General features: G+C 42.0%; 4 non-coding genes across 4 annotated transcripts; 1 reads left to right on the top strand and 3 right to left on the bottom strand.

Annotated features, from left to right (window-relative positions):
• Positions 1-773: 773 nt before the first annotated feature.
• Positions 774-856, bottom strand: trnal-cag (transfer RNA leucine (anticodon CAG)). Its single transcript has one exon. It is a non-coding gene; the product is annotated as a tRNA-Leu (tRNA).
• Positions 857-8,416: 7,560 nt separating this feature from the next.
• On the bottom strand, positions 8,417-8,499 carry trnal-uag (transfer RNA leucine (anticodon UAG)). The gene has a single exon. It is a non-coding gene; the product is annotated as a tRNA-Leu (tRNA).
• Positions 8,500-12,673: 4,174 nt separating this feature from the next.
• trnaa-agc (transfer RNA alanine (anticodon AGC)) lies at positions 12,674-12,746 on the top strand. Its single transcript has one exon. It is a non-coding gene; the product is annotated as a tRNA-Ala (tRNA).
• A 5,909-nt stretch (positions 12,747-18,655) lies between these two features.
• trnal-cag (transfer RNA leucine (anticodon CAG)) lies at positions 18,656-18,738 on the bottom strand. Its single transcript has one exon. It is a non-coding gene; the product is annotated as a tRNA-Leu (tRNA).
• Between the last annotated feature and the right edge of the window lie 8,832 nt (positions 18,739-27,570).

The following is a 27,570-nucleotide window of genomic DNA, read 5'->3' as shown; positions in this document are numbered from 1 at the left end:
AGTCTGTATCAGTATCTACACTGGGGGACATCAAGTAAGCAGTCAGCTAATCTTTGATTTTGTCCTCTTGTGATTGGGGGTGGATAGACGGGGCACATTCTGCTTCTAACAATATGGACTACAATTCCCATGTTTCCACGTACTCTCACGTGACTATCACATGTCCCAGGTCAGCCAATCCTGATCGCGCTCATCGTCTCCGGAGTTTTGATTCAGTTCAGCTGTGCTCAGTTCCATGCGCATCTTATTTAAAATCTTCTGTATGAGTCTTGTTGTGAAGTTTTGCCGCTCGTGTTTACGGTTCTTATTTCTGAATCTAACCATTACCGTGTATGATACTTGCTGTCTTCTGTTTGCTGCCTGTCTGTTTATGCTCTAGTTTTGGATTTTGTACCCTGTTTTTGCCCTTTTTGTTCTTAAACTTTCCCTGATTTATATTCCGTGAACGTGTGACATTAAAATATAAAGTATGTAAACAATCGCGATTGTCACATTTCTAACATCGTGTGAAAACATTCATTCTAATTAACAGAATTAATCGTGAAAATTGCCCAGCACTAAATACAGTTACATAAAATCAGGTAGTTAGAAGAAATGTGTTGGTCAGTGGGAGATACTGCAGCGTCTTTCTGACACCAAAGTCCTGGCATCCATGTGGATGTTACTTTGACACCTACCTCAGCATTGTTGCAGACCATGTACACCCTTTGATGAAAACTGTATTCCCTGATGGCTGTTGACTCTAAAGAAGTAACTTTGTATGAAGCATGAGATGTCAGAAGTGGGATTCGAACCCACGCCTCCAGGGGAGACTGCGACCTGAACGCAGCGCCTTAGACCGCTCGGCCATCCTGACTCGTCTGTAAGGTAACAATGCCAATTACCAACAACACCCCCACATGGCCAAAGATTTGTACATGTGCTGAATCTTTTCACATTATTATGTATGTTAGAGGGTTAAAGACATAAATTTGTATGAAGCACTAGCAGTCAGAAGTGGGATTCAAACGCCTCCATGGGACGCTGTGACCTGAACACTAGCTTGGGTACCATCGACACCACCCTCGCCCCACACGGACTAATATTTGTACGAACTGCTTAATCTTTTCACATTATTATGTATGGTAAATGTACTGACTGTAACCCATTTGCTGCACTGTACACTTTGTCACTAAGCTGTAAACCATATATCAATAGAAAGGGAGCCCCATATGAGATCTCCAACTGACCAAATAATGTTTTTTGAAAGGGTTCTTTTTGTGTTCTTGGTAGAACTGTTTCTACTTGAAGAACCCTTTAGTATAATGCAAGGTTCTTTGCTAACTCAATTTGATTTTTATGGATTTTTTTTTCTCTTGCCACATATAAATGCACATAACATTTTAATGACTGGAAAACAATCGTGCAGTTGATGCAGGAAAAAAAGAAAAAGGTGAAAGAAAGAAATCTGTTTGTAATCTACCTGCAAAATTCTCCTCCAAGAGAGACAGCATGGATCTTTACAGCCCAGATAGCTCAGTCGGTAGAGCATCAGACTTTTAATCTGAGGGTCCAGGGTTCAAGTCCCTCTTCCGAAGAGTTGTTTCTTACTGTGTTGTGTAAGCGGTAATGTCCCGTACTACATGGTTTGTTTAGAAAGTTAAAGAATTTGTACTTTGTGAGATATTTCTAAGTGAAATAGCATGTACTTGATCAGCTTGAAACAATCGCATACTGAATGTGTAGCATGTTCTCCACACCAACTAATTGTACCCCCAGCCGTTTCAAACACACTGTAGTAAAAAGAGGAACCCTTTGAAACTATAATTATGTGCAGCCTAATAATGCACTGAGTTGTACATATTAATACCCACATACTTTATGTTGAATTACATGCTTTTTTTTTTTTGTTAAGTTCTTGCCTTACAAAGCCATTTTGTTATTGCACTGCACTAAACAGTTGGTAAATCCTGCACTATTTTGGCCCTTACATAATGAGTTCTTTCTGTGTTCTGACTGACCTCTTATTGATGACTGATTCAGTATTATCTTAAAATGACAATCACAAAAAACTGAATAGCTTAGTGTGCAGTGATAACCATTGTTATAGTTGTCATTGTAGCATACACTGTTGCTCAGTTACAGACTAACCCAACAAAACACCAGCACAGTCTAGTTTAAACCAAAAGTAGATTTATCTCAGGTGCGTGTAAGTGCAGCATATTCTTTTATTTAATTTAATTTTCATCAAACATTTTATCTTGGACGGGGGTGGGTCATTTTTTCACGGGGAATTTCTGGGCGGAGGGAAAGGATACAGTATATACACAATATTGAACATAAAATGATCTTTATTATAAATACTTGTAGCGCTTGTGCCTGTGCTGACTTGATCATTTAGAAACTACACACCCAGAAGCAGCAGCCACCTCACTGGCCTATAGTATGTCATCTATATTTTATTGTTCAGTGTGTTGTACTCGTCGAGTACTTTATGCCAATTTGTTTTTGGGCAAGACAGTAAATAAGTCTCTATAGTTCTACCTAATGTTTAGTCATGTGATGTTCAAGTCCATGCAGACACAAGTACTACAATGAGCAATATATAAATATAAGAAGTCATTCGTTTGCATGAATAGTTAAAAGCTAATGAATCACGGGAAAATGTACTTAACCCTCTATTTATTGAAAACATCAATTTCTTTTACCAAACACTTGAACAAACATATTTATCTAGATTTCAATGTATTACACATTTCGTATTTAATAAAACGTCACATTTCACATCCATCTGTTGCTCTTAGGCAACATTGTACCATCGTGGAACACAAATATAACCAAATCATCATATCATCAAATTATTGTATCAAAACATTACAATCAGATGTTTTTTCATGGTAAAACATTAAAAACCACAATAACCTCATCCTAATATACACCTCATCCTTACAAGAATGCACATACACACACACGGACCTGCATGTACATACACAACATCTCCTGTATCACTAATGGCCCTCACTGCTTACGAAAGTTAAGGAAGCAATTCCGCTCAATAGGAAAACACAGGTAAGTAGCACATTTTGAGCACTGCACCTTTACAATGCCTGATCAACCTGGGTTTTTGCATCATCTTCATCCTCATCTCTATCCTCATCTCCATCCTCACTCTCACTCTCTCCCTGCCGGATTGTCACTATGACCTCATCTTCCTCATCACTATATAACATCTCATCCTCACTCTCATCAACTGGAAGTACCACCTGTTCTTTATACCCTTTTTAAGTGCCATAGAAAACTTGCAGATTCATCTTCTGTATTAAATCATAATAAGTGTTAATGTAGTATTTGAATTACATATTTTTATAAATGCATTACAAAATCTTATTCATGGCACATACTGTACATGTAAACAGTTTTAGACCTGGTATGGCCTTATGCAATTATGGTATTCTATTATGGTACAATGCTGCCTCAAGGCAACATGCAGTTTTTTGTAATTTTCTATGATATTTTTGATGGTATGTAATGTAATGTTTTTGAAAATACTTCTTTACTTACCAGTGAAGGTGAGTCAGATTTTTTGTTGGTGATTATCTGGATTAAAATGTGTGAAAAATGCACTTTTTATTAGAGAGAATACAGGGCTGTCTGTCATGCTCACATGTGCTGAAAGATGAAGCAAAATTGACTCCTGTGGGTCATGCGACCACTTTTTTGCATTTTCATTGGTTAGTCTTTGATTTCCCCTCCTCTGAGATAGCAATGATCAATTAAATGGGTGTCTACTTTTATTTTAAAAAGCTAAAATAGGCTATGTTGCCTGGAGGCAACCCGGTACCATAGAGGGTTAAGAGTTTGCAATGCTTCTGCATTGGAGAATGCGAGCATCGATCCAGCTACCTCTCGCATGCTAAGCGAACGCCATTTGAGCTAATTCCCCTTACGATTAATCCCCTTTAGCCTTTTGTAAATTGTAATGTACTATCAGAGCGTTGATGCTGCATTATAAAGTGAGGGTGCAACGTGTTTAAGCTCACGTACTCTTTTCTGTATTATGCCTTGCTTTTAAACCATCACAGACTTTGTTTATCGCAGCCTTTAGGACGATCTAAACCCAATCAAAACTGTCTTTGTACCACTGATAGACTGACTTAAGGGTTGATGCTGCATTTTAAAGGGGATGTCGTGAGTTTCAGCTGTTCATCTTTTACAAAACAGTTCACCAGATAAAAAAACATTAAAAAGTCACGTACCGCTACTTAAAAAAAAATGTTGTTTGAGACATTTCAAAATTGGAGAATTATAAGTTATTGTGTGTTTGTGTAGCCCAATGAAAATTTGGGGATTACTAATATTTTGTTTATGTTAATTTATAACTAGTAAATAAGTTGTTCTTATTTGTTCTGTAAATAATGTTCTGGTAGTTTTATGCTGTTTAAAGTAAAGTGTATGTATAGCCCTCCCTTGATTTATGTTTAAGACAATCAGCATGAACTGTCACAGGTCGGGAAAAGAGCGGGAGAAAGTGGGTGGAAAAAGAAGAAAAAAGTGGAGAAAATAGCGTGATGTGAAACAAGTATCATGTAAGTGGGTAAAACACCTGTTTAGGATTTATCTCTGTTGATGCGTAAAGACAAACAGACAGTGAGTCTTATATTAACATCTTGCAGTCAATTAGTGACATTGTTTATGCTGTATCAGCCGTGAACTTCGTCTCTTGAGTTTCGCGCATGGACATTGAAGGCAGTACGCTTCCTCAGCAGCTGTGATGATTACAGTGGATTAAAAGCATCGGATAAACTCTGATTGTTTCATCCAAGATCAAAAGGAAAAAGACTGGTGGATTTTTTCTGTTCCAGCCATGTAAACAAAGAACGTGGACAGCTCCACCACAACCGACCATATATACTTCATGATCTGTGCTGATTGGGACTATTAGGTTGGATCAGGCCTGCAACGGTAATTTTGGGTACCCTTTTTTTAAGTTAGTTAGTTATTTACCTAACTGCCGGCTTAGGAGGGATTAATTATATTTTGAATATTACTGAATATCAGGCGAGTTGTTTCCGCATTAGGTAAGCGGTAATGTCCCGTACTACGTGGTTTAATTAGAGAGTTGAAGAATTTGTACTTTGTGAGATGTTATTGAGTGAAATATCATGTACTTGATAAGCTTGAAATAATTGCACACTGTATGTGTTACATGTTCTCCACACCAACTAGTTGTACGCATACGTGCATACGTTTACCATGCCGCCCCTACAGACACCTAAAAATAACATTACTATTATGTCACAATTTAATACAATAGACCAAAAAACTCTGGAGAAAACAGTTCAGCATCTTAAATCATCGACATGTTGTCTCGACATACTGCCATCTGAATTTTTTAAAACTATTTTTAACTCTGTAAAAACTGATTTGCAACAAATAGTTAATGGCTCACTAGCATCAGGCGTTTTCCCAAAGTCACTGAAAACAGCTGCCATTAAGCCACTCCTAAAAAAGAGAACTCTGGATGCGTCTGTGTTAAACAACTACAGGCCGATCTCAAATCTTCCTTTCATAGCTAAGATCATTGAGAAAGTTGTTTACAATCAAGTCAGCAGTTTTTTGAATTCCAGTGGTTATTTTGACAAATTTCAGTCAGGCTTTCGAGCTCACCACAGCACTGAAACGGCTCTCATAAAAGTGTTAAATGATTTACGGCTGAATACTGACTCGGGTAAAATATCAGTTCTGGTTTTACTGGATCTTAGTGCTGCCTTTGACACTGTAGATCATAGAATATTGCTGGATAGGTTGGAAAACTGTGTTGGACTTTCCGGAACAGTCCTTAATTGGTTCAAGTCTTATTTAGAAGACCGGAGTTACTTCGTCACTATTGGCAGCTGTGAATCTGACAGGGTGGCTATGACATGTGGAATCCCCCAGGGATCGGTTCTCGGACCTCTTCTGTTCAATCTTTATATGCTGCCATTAGGCCAAATGCTACAGGCTAACAACATTGATTACCATAGTTATGCAGATGACACACAGATATATCTGGCTCTCTCACCAGATGATTACAGCCCAATAGATTCACTGTGTCAGTGTCTGGAGGACATCAATAACTGGATGAGCCAGAATTTTTTACAGTTAAATAAGGACAAAACAGAGATTGTTGTGTTTGGCAGCAAAGAAAAGAGGTCTAGTGTCAGTGAGCACCTCAGTTCCCGGGCTCTAAAAACCAAAGACCAAGTCCGAAATCTTGGCGTGCTAATAGACTCAGATCTTACATTCACCAGCCATATTAAAACCATCACCAAAACAGCCTTCTACCATCTTAGAAATATAGCCAAAATCAAGGGTCTAGTGTGCCAACAAGACCTAGAGAAGCTGATCCATGCTTTTATCTCCAGTAGGGTGGACTATTGTAATAGTCACTTAACTGGACTTCCCAAAAAGACAATTAAACAGTTACAGCTCATTCAGAACGCTGCTGCTAGAGTTTTAACTAAGACGAAGAGAACTGAGCACATCACTCCAGTTCTAAAATCTCTACACTGGCTTCCGGTTAGTTACAGAATAGAATTTAAAGTGCTGCTACTGGTCTATAAATCACTGAATGGGTTCGGCCCAGAATACATCTCAGATATGTTTAGAGAATATAAACCTAGTAGATCTCTTAGATCCATGGACTCAGGTCAGCTAGTTGAGCTCAGAGTCCAAACTAAACATGGTGAAGCAGCATTTAGCTGTTGGGCTGCATATAACTGGAACAGACTGCCAGGAGATATTAGATGTTCCGCAAATGTAGAAATGTTTAAATCCAGGTTAAAAACTTTTCTTTTTTCTTGTGCCTATGATTGAGCTCGAAATTTTTGCTATTACCCTATTTCTTTTAGTTTTTCATGCTCTTAATAATTCTTTTTATAGAGTAGTGTACATTCTAAATTGTAGTGTATATTTTACTATATTTTCTTTTAGTTTTCATGTTTTAATTGCTTATCTCTCTTGTTTTAATTTCGTATTTCCCAAATTGTAGGGTATATTTTACAATATTTTCTTTTAATTTTTCATGTTCTTAATTTTTATCTCTCTTGTTTGAATTTCATGTTGTCTTAATTGTAACTAAATGTTTGCAAGAAGTCTTTCTGAGGTTCTAGATCTCAGGAATGTTTTAATGCTTTTAATTTTTCCTTATGTAAAGCACTTTGAATTGCCACTGTGTATGAAAGGTGCTATACAAATAAACTTGCCTTGCCTTGCCTTACCTTACACCCAGTTTAAATCTATATTTATGTGCAGCCTAATAATGCACTGAGTTTTACATATTAATACCCACGTATTTTATGTTGCCTTAAAGACTCACTTAAATCCTGACCAAATTTTTGATGCTGTGTTTCATTAAGCAATGCCGCAACAAGTTTCATATTACATGTTACCCTTAAATAATCATAACGTTTCTGGAGAATGTGGGCATCGATCCCGCTACCTCTCACGTGCTAAGCAAGCATTCTACCATTTGAGCTAATTCCCCTTTCAAAGAACCCACCAAACTGTATAATGTACTAACAGAGCGTTGATGCTGCATTATAAAGTGAGGGTGCAACGTGTTTAAACTCACGTACTCTTGTTTATATTATGCGTTGCTTTTAAACGATCTAAGACTCACTTTATTTAAATGTTGATTTTAGCATTTAGGATGAACAATGTGAGGTCTTTTTTGAAGTGCATTTTCTCTTTGATTTTGTTGGACTTGTGGTGGTGGTGGTTAGGGGAAGGGGGTTGTGATTATATGTAACTTTACTACCTCATGTGCATTTGTGTCTTTGTTCCCATTTTGAAGGTTGTGATATTACTTTAAGCTTAACTTTTCTTTTTCATGTAATTACTGATATTTTACTGGATCTCTGCTGATATCTTGTGGGCCATATTGACTAATCAGTGAAAATTAATGTTTCCTTGTATAATAAAACCATTATGCTTATTTAGCTTTAATTAGCTTTAATTATTAAAGAGTTAATAAAATAGTGATGGTGAAACTAAAAACCTGTTATTACCATCACTAAGTGTCTTTACCCTCAAAAGAAGATATGTGTTGGTAATGACATGTTGAGGTAATGACAGTTTTTACTTAGGAAAAAAGTAAACAGCTAGTATACAATGTACTTTACATACATTTAAATAATGTGAACATTTCAATTGTAAAATACTGCTGTAACAATGTAAATAGACGCTGAATAAACATACTTCATGATCAGAATGAATATGTTTAAATTTCTCACATTTTTAGAAATCAGAAACCAGGGTCCTGGCATCCATGCGGATGTTACTTTGACACGTACCACCTACCTCAGCATTGTCATAGACCATGTACACCAAGTTCATGCAAACTGTATTCCCTGATGGCTGTGTCCTCTAAAGAAGTAAACTTGCATAAAGCATGAGATGTCAGAAGTGGGATTTGAACCCACGCCTCCAGGGGAGACTGCAACCTAAACGCAGCGCCTTAGACCGCTCGGCCATCCTGACATGCTTGCAAATTCGTAATGCCAATTACCAACAACACCCCCACATGGCCAAAGATTTGTACAAAGCGCTGAATCTTTTCACATTATTATGTATCTTAGAGGGTTAAAGATGTCGCATGCTGACCTGTGTGGAATACAACTAATGTATGTAGTACTAAGAAGTGTTTCTTAAGGGTTTTTTTGGTGTTCTTGCTGGAACTGTTCTACAGGACAACATATGTTAAAGTTTGTAATTCAAGTCACATCCTTGTGAGGATTAAAGCAGCTTGCAGAGCCTGGATAGCTCAGTCGGTAGAGCATCAGACTTTTAATCTAAAAGTTGTTTATTACTGCATTAGGTAAGCGGTAATGTCCTGTACTACATGCTGTATTCACAAAGTTGAAGAATTTGTACTTTGTGAGATGTTATTAAGTGAAATATCATGTACTTGATAAGCTTGAAATAATAGCACTCTGTGTGTGTAACATGTTCTCCACACCAACTAGTTGTTTCAAACAGACTGTAGTAAATAGAGGACAGTTTAAATCTATATTTATGTGTAGCCTAATAATGCGCTGAGTTTTAGACATTAATACCCACATATTTTTTGTTGCCTTAAAGACTCACTTAAATCTAATTTTTGATGCTGCGTTTCATTAAGCGATGCCGCAACGAGTTTCATATTACGTTACCCTTAAATAATCATAATGTATCTGCACTGGAGAATGCGGGCATCGATCCCGCTACCTCTCGCATGCGAAGCGAGCGCTCTGCCATTTGAGCTAATTCCCCTTATGATGCACCTTTGTTCCCATTTTGAAGGTTGTGATATTGCTTTAAGCTTAATTTTAGTTTTTCATGTAATTACTGATATTTTACTGGATCTCTGCTGATATCTTGTGGGCCATATTGACTAATCAGTGAAAATTAATGCGCTGCCTTGTATAATAAAACCATTATGCTTATTTAGCTTTAATTAGCTTTAATTATTAAACAGTTAATAAGATAGTGATGGTGAAACTAATAACCTGTTTTTACCATCACTAAGTGTCTTTACCATCACAAGAAGTTATGTGTTGGTAATGGCATGTTGAGGTAATGACAGTTTTTACTTAGGGATGCACTGTGCGATTGACTATAAGATCGTGATCGACGTATTGGGCACCCCTGATGTAAAACAACTGTACTTTTGGTAACCCCTTTTGGAGTCTTTCCAAGAAATTGCTCCTGATAACTTTTATTGTTTATTGAAACACAACATTTCCATCACAGATCTGCTTCAAACTTAGGGAGATCCGCTGTCAGAACTCGGACACAGTCTCTATGTTCAAGTCTAGATTGAAAACATATTTATTTACTCAGGCTTTTGATTGGTCTTTTCAAACTAAACAAGCAAACCTAGTTATGCTGTAATAGTTAGGGGTGCTGGAGTCTAAACCTGTAAAACTCTCTGATATTTTACTCCTAACGATTTCACATTGTAACAACATCTTCTGTTGTTTTAACCCGAGGTGGTTCTGACGGAAACCTGTTCACCCTCTTGAGGTTAAAGACTGCAGTGCCAACAATGCTGCTCCTACTAGATGTGACGGACACCTGGCGTGTTTGCACCAAAAATGTCCAGAACGTACAACAGACTTTATCACAGACTGGACTGAACAATGAAGAACTTACATTATTTTTTTGCTAGTTACAACTTTCAGTTCAATTTAATTTTGTGTTTGTATGATTTGTGTAAATCCTTTTTATTTAAAGTATCCTCCAGGCCACCCAAGAAGGATGGGTCCCTGCTGAGTCTGGTTCCTCTCAAGGTTTCTTCCTGAGTTTTTCTCTGCCACAGTCGCCCTTCGGCCTGGATTCTGTAAAGTTGCTTTGAGACAATGTTCATTGGAAAAAGCGCTATATAAATAAATTTGACTTGACATGTGTCCGAGATCTCTAACTCAAGCACCGTTTATGCAATCCATTTGAGTACTACTGTGTTTTATAGAGTACATCCTGAGCTTTTTATTAATGTCACATTTGTGGGTGTGTGGCAAGCAGCTCATGAACTTTCTTTTAAAAAAATTTCACATTTCATGGAAATAAGCAAAGTAAGAGATCAGTTTTGTTCAATATGAGTCGTAACTTCAGTTTATAAAGATTACAGAAATGTACAGCAATTTTAACCCTTTCTAAACAAAACATTTATCCAATGTCCTTTGTTGTGGACAGCAGGACTTACTACACACGGTTTTTAGCCTATTTCTATACAAGGAAGCAGAGGGCTGAGTAAGGCAGAAAATATTTTATGGAACAGATTTATGCAGGAAATTCAGGTGGTGGTGTGTTAGTGTGTGTTGTGCTGGTATGACTGGATAAGACACAGCAGCGCTGCTAGACTGAGAATAGTCCACCAACCAAAAACATCCAGCCATCAGCACCCAGTGGGAAGCGTCCTATGTCCACTGATGAAGGTCTAGAAGATGACCAACTCAAACAGCAGCAATAGATGAGCAATCGTTTCTGACTTTACATCTACAAGGTGGACCAACTAGGTAGGACTGTCTAATAGAGTGGACACGGTATTTAAAAACTCCAGCAGCGCTGCTGTGTCTGATCCACTCATGCCAGCACAACACACACTAACACACCACCACCATGTCAGTGTCACTGCAGTACTGAGAATGATCCACCATCCAAATAATACCTGCTCTGTGGTGCACCTGTCAATAATTGTAGAACTACAAAGTGCTTCTATATGGTAAGTGGAGCTGATAAAATAGACAGTGAGTGTAGAAACAAGGAGGTGGTTTTAATGTTATGGTTGATTAGTGTAAACTCACACACTGTTGTATGTGCTTGCATGACTGTAGGACGCGTTCTCAGTGCATTACCGTAATATCCATAAAATGTGTCCTTGCGATTTCAGTGCAGAAAAGTTTGTGTAGAGACTGCAGCAGCGGATACTGTGTTTGTTTAGAAATTGTGGTTATACGCGCTTCTCTCAGTTAGTTCAGCTCATTAAATATATTATCCACAGTATCGCTTACTTTTACAAACCCAATTTCAAGGTTTAGACAGAAGGGAAAATGTCAATGTAAATAGACAGCAGTTTGTAAAAGATGTTATTTATATTCTAGCATACAAACATACATCGCTCCAAAATATGAATGAACGCTTCAGCCAGGGTTGCCAGATTGCGCATTTCAAAGTCCACCAAAATGCATGGAAAACCGCCCAACAGCGCTTAAACAATATTAAACCAGTTAAACATGATCTACTACTGCTGATATCTCACAAATCAGTGATTATAAATGATTAATGGCATTTGAAATAATGAATGGCATTTGAAATAATAAAAAAACTAAGACTAAGAAGTCTTAAGAAGTGTTTCTTTAGGGTTTTTTGTGTTTTTGCTAGAACTGTTTCTACTTGAAGAACTATTTAGTATAATTCAAGGTTCTTTGCTAACTCAATTTGATTTTTATGGATTTTTTATGGCGCATAACATTTAAGAACTGAAAAACAATCGTGCAATTGATACAGGGAAAAGGTGAAAGAAAGGAATCTGTTTGTAATCTACCTGCAAAATTCTCCTCCAGAGATGTTTTTCTTTGTGTGTGTAAACAGCAACAGCCTTCACCTAAAACTTTATATAATCGCCTTCAAGAGAGCCGAAACAGGTATAAAACATTTTATATTATTTGAAGTTCTACGGGACAACGTATGTTAAAGTTTGTAATTCAAGTCACATGCTTGAGAGGATTAAAGCTATTTGCAGAGCCCGGATAGCTCAGTCGGTAGAGCATCAGACTTTTAATCTGTGGGTCCAGGGTTCAAGTCCCTGTTCGGGAGAGTCGTTTATTACTGCATTATGTCCCATACTACATGGTTTTGTTTAGAAGGTTGAAGAATTTGTACTTTGTGAGATGTTTCTAAGTGAAATAGCATGTACTTGATCAGCTTGAAATAATAGCACACTCTATGTGTAACATGTTCTTCACACCAACTAGATACAGACTGTAGTAAATAGAGGACAGTTTTAGATATTAATAGGCACATATTTTATGTTAAATTACATACATAATAATTTCAGTTCTTGCACTGCACTAAACAGTTGGTATATCCTGCACTATTTTGGCCCTTACATAATGCAGCATCAACGCTCTGCCCTGTTAGTACATTACAAAGGGTAAAGGTAGTTTGTTCGTCAGGGGAATTAGCTCAAATGGTAGAGCGCTCGCTTAGCATGCGAGAGGTAGCGGGATCGATGCCCGCATTCTCCAGTACAGAAACATTATGATTATTTAAGGGCATCACATAATATGAAACTCGTTGCGTCATTGCTCACTGAAACACAGCATCCTAAAGGCTGAGATGAATGTTTTAAATAAAGTGAGTCTGTGATGGTTTAAAAGCAACACATAATATAGAAAAGAGTACATGAGCTGAAACACTTGAAGGCAAAACAAAATATGAACTCGTTGCGTCATTGCTCACTGAAACGCAGCATCAAAAATCAGGTCAGTCTAGGTTCGACTACTGGCTGACTCGGTTACCTTATGCCTTTTTGGTCTCTCTATGGGTATGGGAAGTGGTCTTTATTGTAGCGTAAAAGAGAGATTTGCATGTAATTATTTTTTTTTATAATTAATAACTTCACGAGGCACAACCAACATTTACTTGTTTGGTTAGGCTAAATTGTTTCAAAAAACCTAATTCATAACATATCAGTCCCTTTCTGTTGGGTAAGTACATAAAGCCGATTATTTTTCTCACCGAGGTAATTAAAACCACAGCGCTAAGTTTTGAATCGTTGTAATGTTTCTTAAACTAACAAAACATAACACATACAATGCAGTGGCGGCTGCTGGTCTTTCAAAGAGGGGAAGCTCATTGTCGGCTTACATCATAAAATTTGTCAATTTATTTATACTTAAATTCTGCCCTCCGTTCCTTTTCAAGAAAATGGCCTGTGATCCTATCGTACCAAGTAGGCGTCTTTTCCAGGGACTTGACCAGTGTCCTGAAACAAATACTATGAGTGTGTATTATTTACACAGTGAACAACGGAAATGGTCAAGTAAATTCACCAAGCAAATACCAAGAAATGGGTTGCAGTTTATCTTTCGACTTCATTCGCAAAATCCGTGATGGGACTGAAGCTCCCAGTGATTAAGTGACGTGTCGATCTCAAAATAGCTGTCAATCAAAACGGGATTCAGCCATTCGACTGATCCTCCAATCATCTTGCAGAAGCTCAGCGTCCAGACCTGCCCACAGCTCCATTCACCCCCAGAGACGCTCAGCATCCGGGGGCGGGACAAAATCGTGGCATTTATCCAATGACCGGCGAGTTTCAAAACAAAGAAAAAAAACCGTTCCATGCAGCCCCATTGAAGTGAAGAGACGCTCAGCTTCTACGGGCAAATGCATTCACGCTACGGGAGTTAACAAAATCAAGTCAGTCGATTTGTGATAAGTAGCTGATTCTGAACGAACTCGTCTTCGAGATGAACGTGTTCTAACGCATTTGTAGTCAATGAAATGTTAACACAACTGTACATATTTGACCATTTAATTTTTGACATTTTAGTCTTAGAGAAATCGCCACTGATACAATGACAGTTAAAAAGTAAATGGCATAACTAAGTGGTAATGATAGAAGTATAAATCTGTAGGCGAACTATAACATAAAATTAGCGTATGATTGAATGGTAGGTGGAAACCAGAGATTTAGAGCCTGATTGAAGCGTATGCTATTGTAACCCATATGAAATATGGAGCTGCTAAAACCTCAAAAGTCCTTTAAGAGGTGTAATTACTTGTCGTCCCCAAAAGAGGGCGCAGTGGTAGAAAAAGACTTTACCTTCGTTAGTTTTTCCCTTTTTGGCTTGAGAGATCTTGAGAGGTTGCTGCAGACCAGCTGAGCAATATTCGGTACAAAATACTACATAATGGTTTCAAATATTGACTTTTAGCATATATTAGAGCTAATGAACTGGATGTTTTTTTTTTTACCAGAATTCCAGCTATGAACGTGAGGGAGGTGGTTTTCTGTCAAGTAATAAGTGTTTGAAACTTCCGTGAGTTTGTTCTGATAGCCTAGCTAGCTTCTGTAAAGGGAGAGTCCACCTTTCTTTTGAGTTCATACGCTTTTCATTAGAAATGGAAGGAATAAAAAACCAATTGGAGTTATGAGAATGTTCTTTAATGCTTGTGGAAATGATTTAAAAGTATAGCTATGCTAATCGCTAGCTAGAATTACTAATAGCGTGGTGGAGCCGCAAAGGCACAGTGCACATATTCTGTTAAGTCATTCAGTTTGGTTAGATTGATACATCTTAATTATTTACAGCACAACTGTGCTATGATTGAACATATTTTGGTTATCATAATGTACATATTAATGGAGTTTAGTGATGGTTCAATTCAAATTCATGTTAAAGGGATAATTGCACATGTTACAGCTAAAAAGTTGGAAAAGAGTAGTAATTCATTAGTCAGTGCTAAAATACCAATACTGAAGGGATGTATAGTAATTCCTTACATGTTAAATGTCAATGTTGCTGTGATGTATGAATGTTAATTAATCATTTGTAGTCAAGGTGCATCCTTAGTTTTTGTACATGTCATAAGATGTTCTGAAATGAAGAAAATAACTTAGAGATCTCATTTTAGGGAACATAAAAGAATAGGAGCATTCATTGTTCTGCACTATCTGTGTAGATTGGTTTTTCTTAGACGCACAGAAAAACTTGGAGAATTGTGATGGCGAGCCCAGCCCTGTGAAACTGTTGATGGTCGTAGAAGCGGTGTGGCCTACCGTTAAGACTGTTTACAGAAGACTCCGGATATATCAGAGTTTTTGCCCAGGACCAGATAAGAACCTACTCACACTATTTACTCTACCTGGGTAAAACAGCCATAGGAAAATACCTTTAATACACACATTCAAGGACTAGAACTTAATTTTTGAATCTATACCTCTTTAAATATAAGGAGTGGTATTGAATTGAAGATCTCTTAACATAATTCCTATTTGTAAGAGCTTATTTATTTCTTTATTTCTAAGGTTTTTTTGCAGCGCTATATGTGATATTTCATTGCTTGTATGGCAATAAATGTGTTAGCTGTTTAACTTCACCTTAACATCTCTCATGATTTCAAGGTATACTGCTAATCGAACCTAGTTAAATGTTAGTGCCTTTTTGTTACTGTTATTAGCAAGCTTAGGTGCTACACTATCAATTATTAGTAGAAACGAATTAAACAGGGTAGCGAAGCCAACAATTCACCGTGAGCACCTGAAAAACGTGTACCTGTCCGCTGAAGGAAAACTGCAGGGGAGTGTCCAGAGCCGAATCACCTCAACGTCGGTCGGTTTCTCTGTTCAGGCCCTGATTTATGGAGAAATAGCTTTGTCTGCCAGCAGAACTAATCCCAGGCGCCGCGACACAGCGACCGTTGGTTCAAAAGTGTTTAAATCGTACTGAAGCGCTTCCCTTTCTTTGTCTTTGCCAGTGCTGTGCCTTGCAGTTTCCCATACGGTCCAGCGGTCAGGATTCCTGGTTTTTACCTAGACGGCCCATGTTCGACTCCCGGTATGGGAATTGGTCTAAGCAGTGGTGCAATGGATAACGTGTCTGACTATGGATCAGAAGATTATAGGTTCCACTCCTGGCTGGCTCGGTTACCTTATGGCTTTTTTTTGTCTCTCTAACTCCTTGTGTGTGGTTCTCTGTACCCCAGATCCAATAATGCAGGTCTTGTCAAGGTGACAAAGGCTTGTCAGAGTGGAAAGAAGTGGCTGATGCTGGCGTCAACCGGTGTAGAGCCTTGCGGTTTCCCATATGGTCTAGTCAGGATTCCTGGTTTTCACCCAGGCGGCCCGGGTTCACCTCCTGGTGTGGGAATTGGTCTTTATGATTGGACTCGAGCAAAACTTTGCCTAATAGTTCCTTGGTGCCTTGTTGCTGTAGCTCAAGCAGCTTGTTCTGTTGGAACTATGACTGCGGTCTACCAGGGAGCAGGAAGTGTCTGATGCTGGCACCAGCCGATACTGAGCCTTGTAGTTTCCTATATGGTCAGGATTCCTGGTTTTTACCCAGGCGGCCCTGATTCGACTCCTGCTATGGGAATTGGACTTGAGCAAAACTCTGCGTGTTAGTTCCTCGGCGCCTTGTTGCTGTAGCTCAAGCACATTGTTCTGTTGGAACTATGACTGCAGTCTATCAGGGGGCAGCAGACGTGAGGCACCGCTGGCAGACTGCAGGGAAGCCGTGATCGTATAGTGGTTAGTACTCTGCGTTGTGGCCGCAGCAAATCCGGGTCACGGCACTGTCTTTTTGTATGCCGTGCTTCGAAGGTTTTTATTCTCTCTTCAGTCAAGAGACAGAAATGAGGCCGGAGTTTCAGGAAAGTCACCACCGCAGACTCACAGGTGCCAGAAGTTCCCATATGGTCTAGCGGTCAGAATTCCTGGTTTTCTCCCGACTCGAGCAAAACTTTGCCTGTTCGTTTCTCGTCGCCTTGTTGCTGTAGCTCAAGCAGCTTGTTCTGTTGGAACTATGACTGCAGTCTATCAGGAAGCAGTTGACGTGAGCCACCAGTGGCAGACCGCTGGGAAGCCGTGGCCGCAGCAACCCCGGTTCGAATCCGGATCACGGCACTGTCTTTTTGTATGCCGTGCTTCGAAGGTTTCTATTCTCTTTCAATTTTTTTCTCTCTAACTCCTTGTGTATGGCTCTCTGTATCCCAGATCCAACAATGCAGGTCTTGTCAAGGTGACAAAGACTTGGCAGAGCGGAATGAAGTGGCTGATGCTGGCGTCAGCCGGTGCTGAGCCTTGCAGTTTCCCATATGGTCTAACGGTCAGGATTCCTGGTTTTCACCCAGGTGGCCTGGGTTTGACTCCCGGAATGGGAATTGGTCTTTATGATTGGACTCGAGCAAAACTTTGCCTATTAGTTCCTCGGCGCCTTGTTGCTGTGGCTCAAGCAGCTTGCAGTTCAAATCTTAGGCCATGTGGGGGTGTTGAGGAAAATTGGCATTGGTAACGTGCAAGCAAGTCAGGATGGTTCAGCTCGCAGTCTCCCCTGGAGCCGTGGGTTCGAATTCCCATTCTGACAGCTCATGCTTTATACCTTCAAAATGGGATCAAAGATGCAAAGGCACGTAAGCTATTACAGTTACATATAATCACAAACACCCCCCCCCCCAACCATCAAAAAGAAAACCCTTCAGCAGCACTGCAACAAGAACAGAAGAATCTCCTACAAGTCCAACAAAATCAAAGAGAATGCACTTCATAAAAGACCTCATCCTCAAATATGGCTGCATGTTGGCACTGTCGGCTGACTGAGACTTTTTGAACTGCACTAAACATTTGGTATATCCTGCACTATTTTGGCCCTTATATAAAGCAGCATCAACCCTTAAGTCCATCTGTCAGTGGTACAGACAGTTATGCAGCATTAACGCTCTGCTCTGTCAGTACATTACAATTTGCAAAGGGTAAAGTGAGTTCATAGTAGAGGGAATTAGCTCAAATGGTAGAGCGCTCGCTTAGCATGCAAGAAGTAGTGGGATCGATTCCCGCATTCTCCAATGCAGAAACATTATGATCATTTAAGGCATCACGTAATATGAAACTTGTTGCGTCATTGCTCACTGAAACACAGCATCAAAATTTACAATGTTACAACGACATTTACGCTCAATTTTCACTCAAATCATTTTTTAATTTTTTTTTTAGATTTTTAAAAAATCATTTTTGATTTTGAAATTGACAAACACGCAATAACTTGTAATTTATGTCTCGGAGTTTTATCTGAAACGACTTTTTTTTTTTTTTAAGTACGTGACGTTTTGTTGGTTTTTCATCTGGTGAACTGCTGATCTTTTTTCAGTTTGTCCTAAAAGCTGGGATGAACGTTTTAAATAAACTGAGTTTGTGATGGTATAAAAGCACCACATAATATAGAAAAGAGTACGTGAGATTAAACACGTTGCACTCTTACTTAATGCAGCATCAATGCTCTGTTAATCCATTAAAATTTACAAAGAGTAAAGGATGTTTTTGTAATAGAAAACTAAGACAAACTAGGACTAAGATTTGTACGAACTGTTATATCTTTTCACATTATTATGTATGGTAGAGGGTTAATGACATAAATTTGTATGAAGTATGTGCTGTCAGAAGTGGGATTCGAACCCACGCCTCCAGGGGAGACTGCGACCTGAACGCAGCGCCTTAGACCGCTCGGCCATCCTGACTTGCCACGATAGGAATAATACCATCCTCACCCACACCACGTACTAAGATTTGTACGACCTCCTTAATCTGTAACCCATTTGTTGCACTGTACACTTTGTCACTAGGCTGTAAACCATATAGCAATAGAAAGGGAGCCCCATATGAGATCTCCAACTGACCAAATAATGTTTTTTGGGTGGACCGTTCTTAGCACTGTAACGTCACTAGCGTGTTAGAGAGTGTTTTCTCTGGTATGAGTGTATTAGTTTCATAAGGAATTACTATTCAGCATTCATAAGTATAGTTCATTTTGACTGACATGACATAGCAAATGATAATGTTATAAAACAGCAGAGAATTGTATGGAAGCAATTGATGCATGTCCAAAAGCATTTGCAATTTGTTGGAAGGAATGAGAAACTGCTACTATGATGTGCACAAATGACTAAATCTTGTGGAGGCTGAACTAACAGTTATGAGAATTTTAATTCTGATCAGAGAAATGCACCAAAGCAATTGAGAAAAACTGTAATATTATATAATAGAATGATTATAAAGCTGAGTCTGAGCTTAAACACTTGCACCCTGACTTTATAATGCAGCATCAACGCTCTGTTAGTACATTAGTAAAGGTGGGGTCTTCGTAAGGGGAATTAGCTCAAATGGTAGCGCGCTCGCTTAGCATGCGAGAGGTAGTGGGATCGATGCCCGCATTCTCCAGTGCAGAAACATTATGATCATTTGGGAGCAACTCAGAATCTGAAAAGATAAAATTAAGGCGAAATTCGTTGCAGCATCAATCTTTAGGCCAGTCTGTCAATGTTACCATGTCATTAACGCCCTATTTACTCTTAAACAGTTTTATTTACATACCTTTTTTGTTTTGTTTTGACAGAAACGCATGAACTTATAATGCTACAATATTAAAATGCATCAGAGTTTTATTTCTTATTTTGATCGCTGCTATTGATATAACTGAAATGATATTATTGTTATCTTTTTTATTTACTTTTTGAAGTTTTTTTGATAACAAAAAAGACTCACAGTGATCATTACCAGGATAAATCAGGCAGTGAATGAATGAATGTATTCCATAATAAGAAACAATAAGAACATCCATCATACCACCAGGTGGTGGAAGTGTGATTGTGTGGGGATGCTTTGATATTTGGATGACTTCATGGGAGTCTTAATCGACTGAACCAGGAATAATGAACCACTGCCCTGATTCTCAGTTCTGAGAATCATCCACTATCTAAATAATACCTGCTCTGTGGTGGTCCTGTGGGGGTCCTGACCATTGAAAAACAGAGTGAGCAGTCTACAGTCAGTAATTGTAGAACTATAAAGTGCTTCTATATGGTAAATGGAGCTGATAAAATGGACAGTGAGTGTAGAAACAAGGAGGTGCTTTTAATGTTATGGCTGATTAGCAGGCACGTGCACAGACATTTTTGGGGGCAGGTGCTCAAGCAAAAAAAAGGGCACCCATTACCAAAATTATTAAAAAAAAAAAAAAAAAAAACACAGTAGGATATTTAACTTATATATTTTTTGTTAACACAATCAATACACATCTAATCAAATAACTCAAATTATCAAATTGCATAAATAAATGAAAAACAGGCAAAAACAAGGCCATATTGTGCACGCTTTTTAATAACCAAACAACTGATACTGATACATCTCCCTCATTTGCTTTACTGGTAGATGGCCTAATCCAGGATAAAAGAGTGCAGCTCTCTCTGTGCTCCCCCAGAAGGTGGGGCAGTTTGTCGGGGTCTGGGAGGGAGTTGAAGTAGGGGATGACGGTGTTAAATTTGGGGAAGAATTGGGACCGGATGTGGTGGTATTTGGTGCATTGGGTGAGGAAGTGCAGCTCCATCTCTACTGTACTGAGAGTGCAGTGCTGGCACAGCCTCTCCTCCCGGGGCAGCCAGGACCGGGTGTGTCGCCCCGTCTCCACGGCCAGGTCGTGTGCACTCAGTCTGTACCTCGTCAGGGTGTTTCTTAATTTAGGGTCGGATACTGTGCTCAGATAATGTGCTGTACTGTAGTGTCTGCTAAGGGCCAAATAACACTGCATTTTACTCTGGACATTAGTTTCAGTTTCCCAATCATTCAGCTATTTAGTTCTGAGTCTTTGTGCAATTTGGTTTATTCTAATTGGGTTTGCAGATTTCTCATGTTCCTGAGTCTTTATTGTGTCTGTGTGTGTTACACACACACACATGATGGACTCTGGCACACACACACACAGGATTGACTTTGACACACACACATACATACACACACCAACACAGTTACACTCATGCAAACACACACACATGCACACACACATACACTAACACTAAATTATATGCACACCACAAACAAATACACACACGCACCAACACAATCACACGCACACTACACACACACACAACAGAACCACACACATAAACACACACTCGCACGCATGCACACTCATTCACGCACACTCACAAACTCCTTTGCATGCATGGTCACACATGTACACAAACTAATACTCAACTCTAACATGCATGCATACATACACACACACTTAGACTGTGACACGTAACTACTTGCATACACACACACACACTTATACACTAACTTACATGCACATACACTAACATACGCACACTCACAAACACACACACACACACACACACACATAAATCCACAAACACTTGCACATGGACATACATACACCAACACACTTAGATTCTGACACACAATCACGCTTCTCACACACACAGGCGCATGCTCACACACACATACATACACACTCACACACTTAACTGCACACATACTTACACTGGCACAAAATTACTCACATTTTATATACAGTGTATCACAAAAGTGAGTACACCCCTCACATTTCTGCAGATATTTAAGTATATCTTTTCATGGGACAACACTGACAAAATGACACTTTGACACAATGAAAAGTAGTCTGTGTGCAGCTTATATAACAGTGTAAATTTATTCTTTCCTCAAAATAACTCAATATACAGCCATTAATGTCTAAACCACCGGCAACAAAAGTGAGTACACCCCTTAGTGAAAGTTCCTGAAGTGTCAATATTTTGTGTGGCCACCATTATTTCCCAGAACTGCCTTAACTCTCCTGGGCATGGAGTTTACCAGAGCTTCACAGGTTGCCACTGGAATGCTTTTCCACTCCTCCATGACGACATCACGGAGCTGGCGGATATTCGAGACTTTGCGCTCCTCCACCTTCCGCTTGAGGATGCCCCAAAGATGTTCTATTGGGTTTATGTTAGGAGTCGGCCTGCACACCCCGCGGCCACTGGAGGGAGCCAGACCGTGGCTCAACCTGCGGCTTCTGGTGCCCGCGCGGCTGGAGGCCGATCGACTCCCTTTGCGCCCACCAGAGGGAGCCAACTTCGCAAAACTCCGTCAGTTGCCACCAGAGGGCATACAGCCCGTAACATGCCCCGAGGGAGGAGAACTACAACTCCCAAAACACCCTCGGGCAATCAGCGTTCACGAGGAACACCTGGCTGAGCGTGTATTTAAGATAGCGCTCAGCCAGGCTTCCTCGTCACACCCTCTCTCGTGCTCTCTTGCACATTAGTTGTCAGGGACACAGGTAACGCAAGGTCTCATAGAGAGTTTGCGGTAGGCCCAGGGGCCGAGGTAATAAAAGCATTATAGGGAAAGATTTAGTCAGTGTGTGACTTCTTTGCGTTCTCCTGATTTTACTAGGAGAAACGCTTTTCCTTTCTTTCCATTTAAATGCGCCTCCTCCTCGACCAGAGGATCCGCAGTACTCTTTCTCTGTCACTCCGCCTCGTTGCTAGAGGTAGAGCCTTGAAACCTTTCTTCTCCCCGTCCTTCAAGTGAAGCGGGGAGTTTCTCGCCATTTCCTGGCTCTCTACTCGTTCCCTACGGGGATCGAAAATGTTACCCTTTCTTTTCCGGCACGAGCGGACACGCTCGGTGCTCTGTAACTTTTGAGGTGGTCACGCCCATTCTCGGGAGTACTGAGATTAAAGTTCAAAAGCACGCCACTAACTTCTCAGCTCCCGGGCGTGAACCTGCTCTTTTATTTTTTTTTGAATGTTAATAATTCAGAAAAGAATGATTAATTAATTGAAAGAGAATAATCTAAGTTTCCCTAATTTTCCGAACTCATCTTTTGTTTGAATTCGCAAGAAGGCGATTCTTTTGTTTGCCCTTTATATCCCAAACCGTCGGCATCAACACCAGTGGCGCTGTGGCTCTCCGGTTTAAGGCACTGTGTCATAGTGCCCGAGGTTCCCGGTTCGAAACTCACTCGCTGCACAGCACGCATAAGTGCAGCGCGTGAATATATTATTTATTACCGCACCAAGCGTATACTAAACTCCAGAACTGTTTATTTAGTTATTGGGGTTTTATTTTCACACGTGAACCTTCAGTTCGTTATTTCTGTTGGCTTGGGCTGGCCCCGCCCTCTTTTCCAGCCACTCTACTTAATTTAGGTTCACGGCGAGTTTAGATTGTGTCGGTTCCGCCTCTCCCGGGCCGACGCTCCGCGATTGAGTCCACCCGTAGGAAAATCATAACAGAAGGGTGTGACCAACAATGGACTCAGCGGGTCACACAACCCTGCAGCAGGCCGTCAAGCTGCAGGAGTCAGTCATTCATAGACACGAAAGTATGCTTAACGAACTGGCCGAACGCTTTAGCTCGCTTACGGTGTCTCAACCTCCGGCCAGTCCTTCGCCTCATACCCATACCACCGAGCCCCCGATAGCCCCTCCAGAACGTTATTCAGGGGAGGTTCAACGATGCAGGGGTTTCATCCTACAGTGCTCCTTAGTTTTTGAGCTACAGGCTTCCCGTTTTCCTACTGAACGGTCAAAAGTGGCATATATGATTTCACTCTTGTCGGACCGTGCCTTGCTCTGGGCCACGGCCCTATGGGAACAGAAAGCACCAGAGTGTAGCTCAGCTGAGGAGTTTTCGAAAGCACTCATGGACACCTTTTATGCCCCACGGGGAGGCAAGGAGGCAGGACCCCGGCTGTTGGAGTTGAGCCAGGGGTCGCGCCCAGCCATCGATTATATAATTGAGTTCAAGACCCTAGCCGCCGAGTGTGGTTGGGACCAGGCTGCCCTTAGAGCCATCTTTCTTAAAGGTCTCAGCGAAAAGCTCAAAGATGAGTTGGCCACCCGAGACCTTCCTTCCTCTTTAGGGCAATTATACGAGGTGGTCAGTCGTCTCGACCTCCGTCTAAAACAACGAGCCCGTGAACGGCTCGGCACACCACCACACGGGGATCATGGTCCCAACTTCCCACCTCCTTGGTTCCATCCCCAGTCGGGGAGGAACCCATGCAAATAGGCACCTCTCGCGCACGCCCCGAAGTTTCGGAGCGCCAACGCGGACGGTCAAGGTCGGGAAACGCGCCGGCCCGCCCCTAAGTGGGGGCTCGGGTCGAGGCCGGCTCACTGCCCCCGACTTAGGTCTTGCATTAACGGCTACTTTCGTTTGGAATAAGGGGACGTCTAATAATATGGCAGTTTGGATAGATTCTGGAGCCGCCAATAACTTCATGGATCTTCAACTTGTTAGCCACCTTGGGCTTACTCCACAACCATTGGCCGCCCCTCTTCCCATAGTAGCGATTGACGGTCATCCCCTTGGGGGGGGCTCCGTTCGATTTAAGACCCCTCCCATCACCATGCGGTTAGGAAACCACTCGGAAACATTGTCCTTTTTTATTACTCGCTCTCCCAAAATGCAGGTTATTTTGGGTTACCCATGGCTCAGACTCCATAACCCAGTCATTGACTGGAAGTTGGGCACGGTCTACTCATGGAGCCCCAGATGTCAGGAGTCATGCCTAATACGGTCAGTGCCGCCTGGTGATCTGCCGGGTAAGCTGTTGGCCCCTTCTCCGGACCTCACTACTGTCCCCTCTGTTTATCACGACCTAGCAGAGGTGTTCAGTAAAGCCAAAGCCCAACAATTGCCGCCTCACCGGACCTTTGATTGCGCTATTGACTTGCTTCCAGGTACGTCACCTCCCAGAGGTCACCTATTTGCTCTCGCTGCCCCGGAAAGGAAGGCCATGGAAGAGTATATCAAAGAAGCTCTGGCACTGGGCTTCATCCGGCATTCTAACTCACCAGCGGGCGCGGGGTTCTTCTTTGTGGGCAAAAAAGATGGAACCCTGCGTCCCTGCATAGATTATAGAGGTCTCAATGTAATCACGGTTAAGGACCGTTATCCTCTCCCCCTTATGCATACCGCGTTCGAGGCACTGCAGAAGGCTCAGATTTTCACGAAACTGGACCTTCGCAGTGCCTATAATCTTATACGCATACGACAGGGGGATGAGTGGAAGACCGCCTTTATTACCCCCACTGGGCATTACGAGTACAGGGTCATGCCCTTTGGCTTAACCAATGCTCCGGCGGTCTTCCAACGGTTCATAAACGAGGTACTTCGGGAGGCGTTGGACCGCTATGCATTTGTTTATCTGGACGACATCCTCATTTATAGCTCCTCGCTCAAAGACCACATTGTCCACGTAAGAAGGATCCTCCAACTTCTCCTCCAAAACCATTTGTTTGTGAAGTTGGAGAAATCAACGTTTCACGCTTCCTCAGTCTCCTTCTTGGGCTTTATAGTTTCGCATGGTGAGCTTAGGATGGACCCAGCCAAAAACCAAGCGGTTAAAGATTGGCCAGTTCCCACTTCATTGCGCTCAGTTCAGCGTTTTCTGGGTTTCGCTAATTTTTTCCGTCGTTTTGTTCGGAATTTTAGCTCAGTTGCAGCTCCTCTCATTGAGCTCACCAAACGGTCAAAAGGCTCTTTCCAGTGGTCCCATTCGGCCCAGAAGGCATTTGACACCCTCAAGGAGCTCTTGATCTCTCCTCCTGTGCTCAGGCTCCCTGACCCGGAGCTCCCATTCATAGTGGAGGTGGATGCATCAGATGTGGGGGTAGGCGCGATCCTCTCTCAACGCTCGGGGGAGGATCAGAAATTACATCCCTGCGCCTACTATTCCCATCGGCTTACCCCAGCCGAACGCAATTACCCTATTGGAGACAGGGAACTCCTTGCAGTAAAATTGGCATTAGAAGAGTGGCGCCACTGGCTTGAGGGCGCCCCTCATCCGTTTCTGGTCTGGACGGATCATAAAAACCTGGCGTATATTCAGCAAGCCAAAAGGCTAAACTCAAGGCAGGCTCGCTGGTCCCTGTTTTTTGGGAGGTTTCAGTTTACCCTCTCCTATCGCCCAGGTTCAAAAAACGCCAAACCGGACGCCCTCTCCCACCAGTGGGATTCCCCTGAACCTAACTCAGAGGCCAAGCCCATCCTTCCGGCCGCCCAGATTGTAGCTCCTCTCACCTGGGACATTGAGAGAAAGGTCATTGCTGCCCAGCGCAGGGAACCAGATCCGGGTGGGGGTCCCGAGGGCAAGCTATTTGTCCCGTCCAGCATGCGCCGCCAGGTTCTTCTCTGGGGACACGCCTCCAACCTCACCGGCCATCCAGGAGTCTCACGCACCCTAGATTTTTTGAGACGCCGTTTCTGGTGGCCGGCCATACAAGAGGAGGTTCGTTCCTTTATAGCAGCCTGTGATGTCTGCGCCAAAAACAAGGGACCTAGGGCTCGACCCCAGGGGCTTCTCTTGCCCCTACCGGTCCCCTCTAGACCCTGGTCCCATATTGCGATGGACTTCGTCACGGGTCTGCCCTCCGCTAAGGGTCTGAAAGCAATACTGGTGGTGGTGGATCGATTTTCTAAAGCGTGTAAATTCATACCCCTTTCTGGGCTCCCCTCTGCTAAGCGAACAGCCCAGATCCTCCTTCAGCACGTCATTAGACCCCATGGCATACCCACCGATATTGTGTCTGATCGTGGACCCCAATTCGTGAGCAGGTTCTGGCGGGCCTTCTGCAGCCTCATGGGGACCTCGGTTAGCCTGTCGTCTGGGTACCACCCAGAGTCGAATGGACAGTCTGAGAGAGTCATTCAGGATCTTACACGCTCCCTTAGATGCCTGACCTCCGGCTGCCCGAGCTCATGGCCCGACAAACTCCCCTGGGCCGAATATGCTCACAATACCCTCAGGCACTCGGCTATTGGCATGTCACCCTTCGAGTGCCAGTTTGGTTCCCCCCCCCCACTCTTCCCAACCCAGGAAAGAGAGGTAGGGTCCCCAGCGGCTCAGCACTTTGTTCTCCAGTGCAGACAGGCATGGCGTAAGGCTAAAGCCGCACTGGAGGCCAGTTCCGCAACCATGCAGCGCACAGCGAACAGGAGACGTCAAGCAGCCCCCTGTTTTCGGCCAGGACAACGCGTGTTGTTGTCCACCCGTGACCTACCACTCAGAGGCGAGTCAGGTAAATTAGCGCCTCGATACGTGGGACCCTTTAAAGTCATCAGAAGGGTGAATCCTGTCACATATCGCTTGGAACTACCCCCAGCGATGAAGATTCACCCTACGTTCCACGTATCACGATTAAAGCCCTACTTATGCCGGACTCTCCCACAGCAGCAACCTCCACCGCCTCCCAGAGTCATAGATGGAGCGCCGGCCTACACCGTCCGTCGTCTACTTGACTCACGACGGGTCCAGGGCTCCACTCAGTACCTGGTCGACTGGGAGGGTTATGGCCCTGAGCAAAGGACCTGGGTCCCGGCGCGCCACATTTTAGACCCAGCACTAATCCGGGAATTCCGAGAAAACAGGGCAGCTGGCATGGGAACGTCGGGAGCCGTTCCAAGACGGGAGGGTACTGTTAGGAGTCGGCCTGCACACCCCGCGGCCACTGGAGGGAGCCAGACCGTGGCTCAACCTGCGGCTTCTGGTGCCCGCGCGG

Source organism: Trichomycterus rosablanca, chromosome 10 (genome assembly GCF_030014385.1).
Source record: "Trichomycterus rosablanca isolate fTriRos1 chromosome 10, fTriRos1.hap1, whole genome shotgun sequence".
NCBI classification, from domain to species: Eukaryota; Metazoa; Chordata; class Actinopteri; order Siluriformes; family Trichomycteridae; genus Trichomycterus; species Trichomycterus rosablanca.
This window is presented reverse-complemented; position numbering and strand designations above follow the sequence as displayed.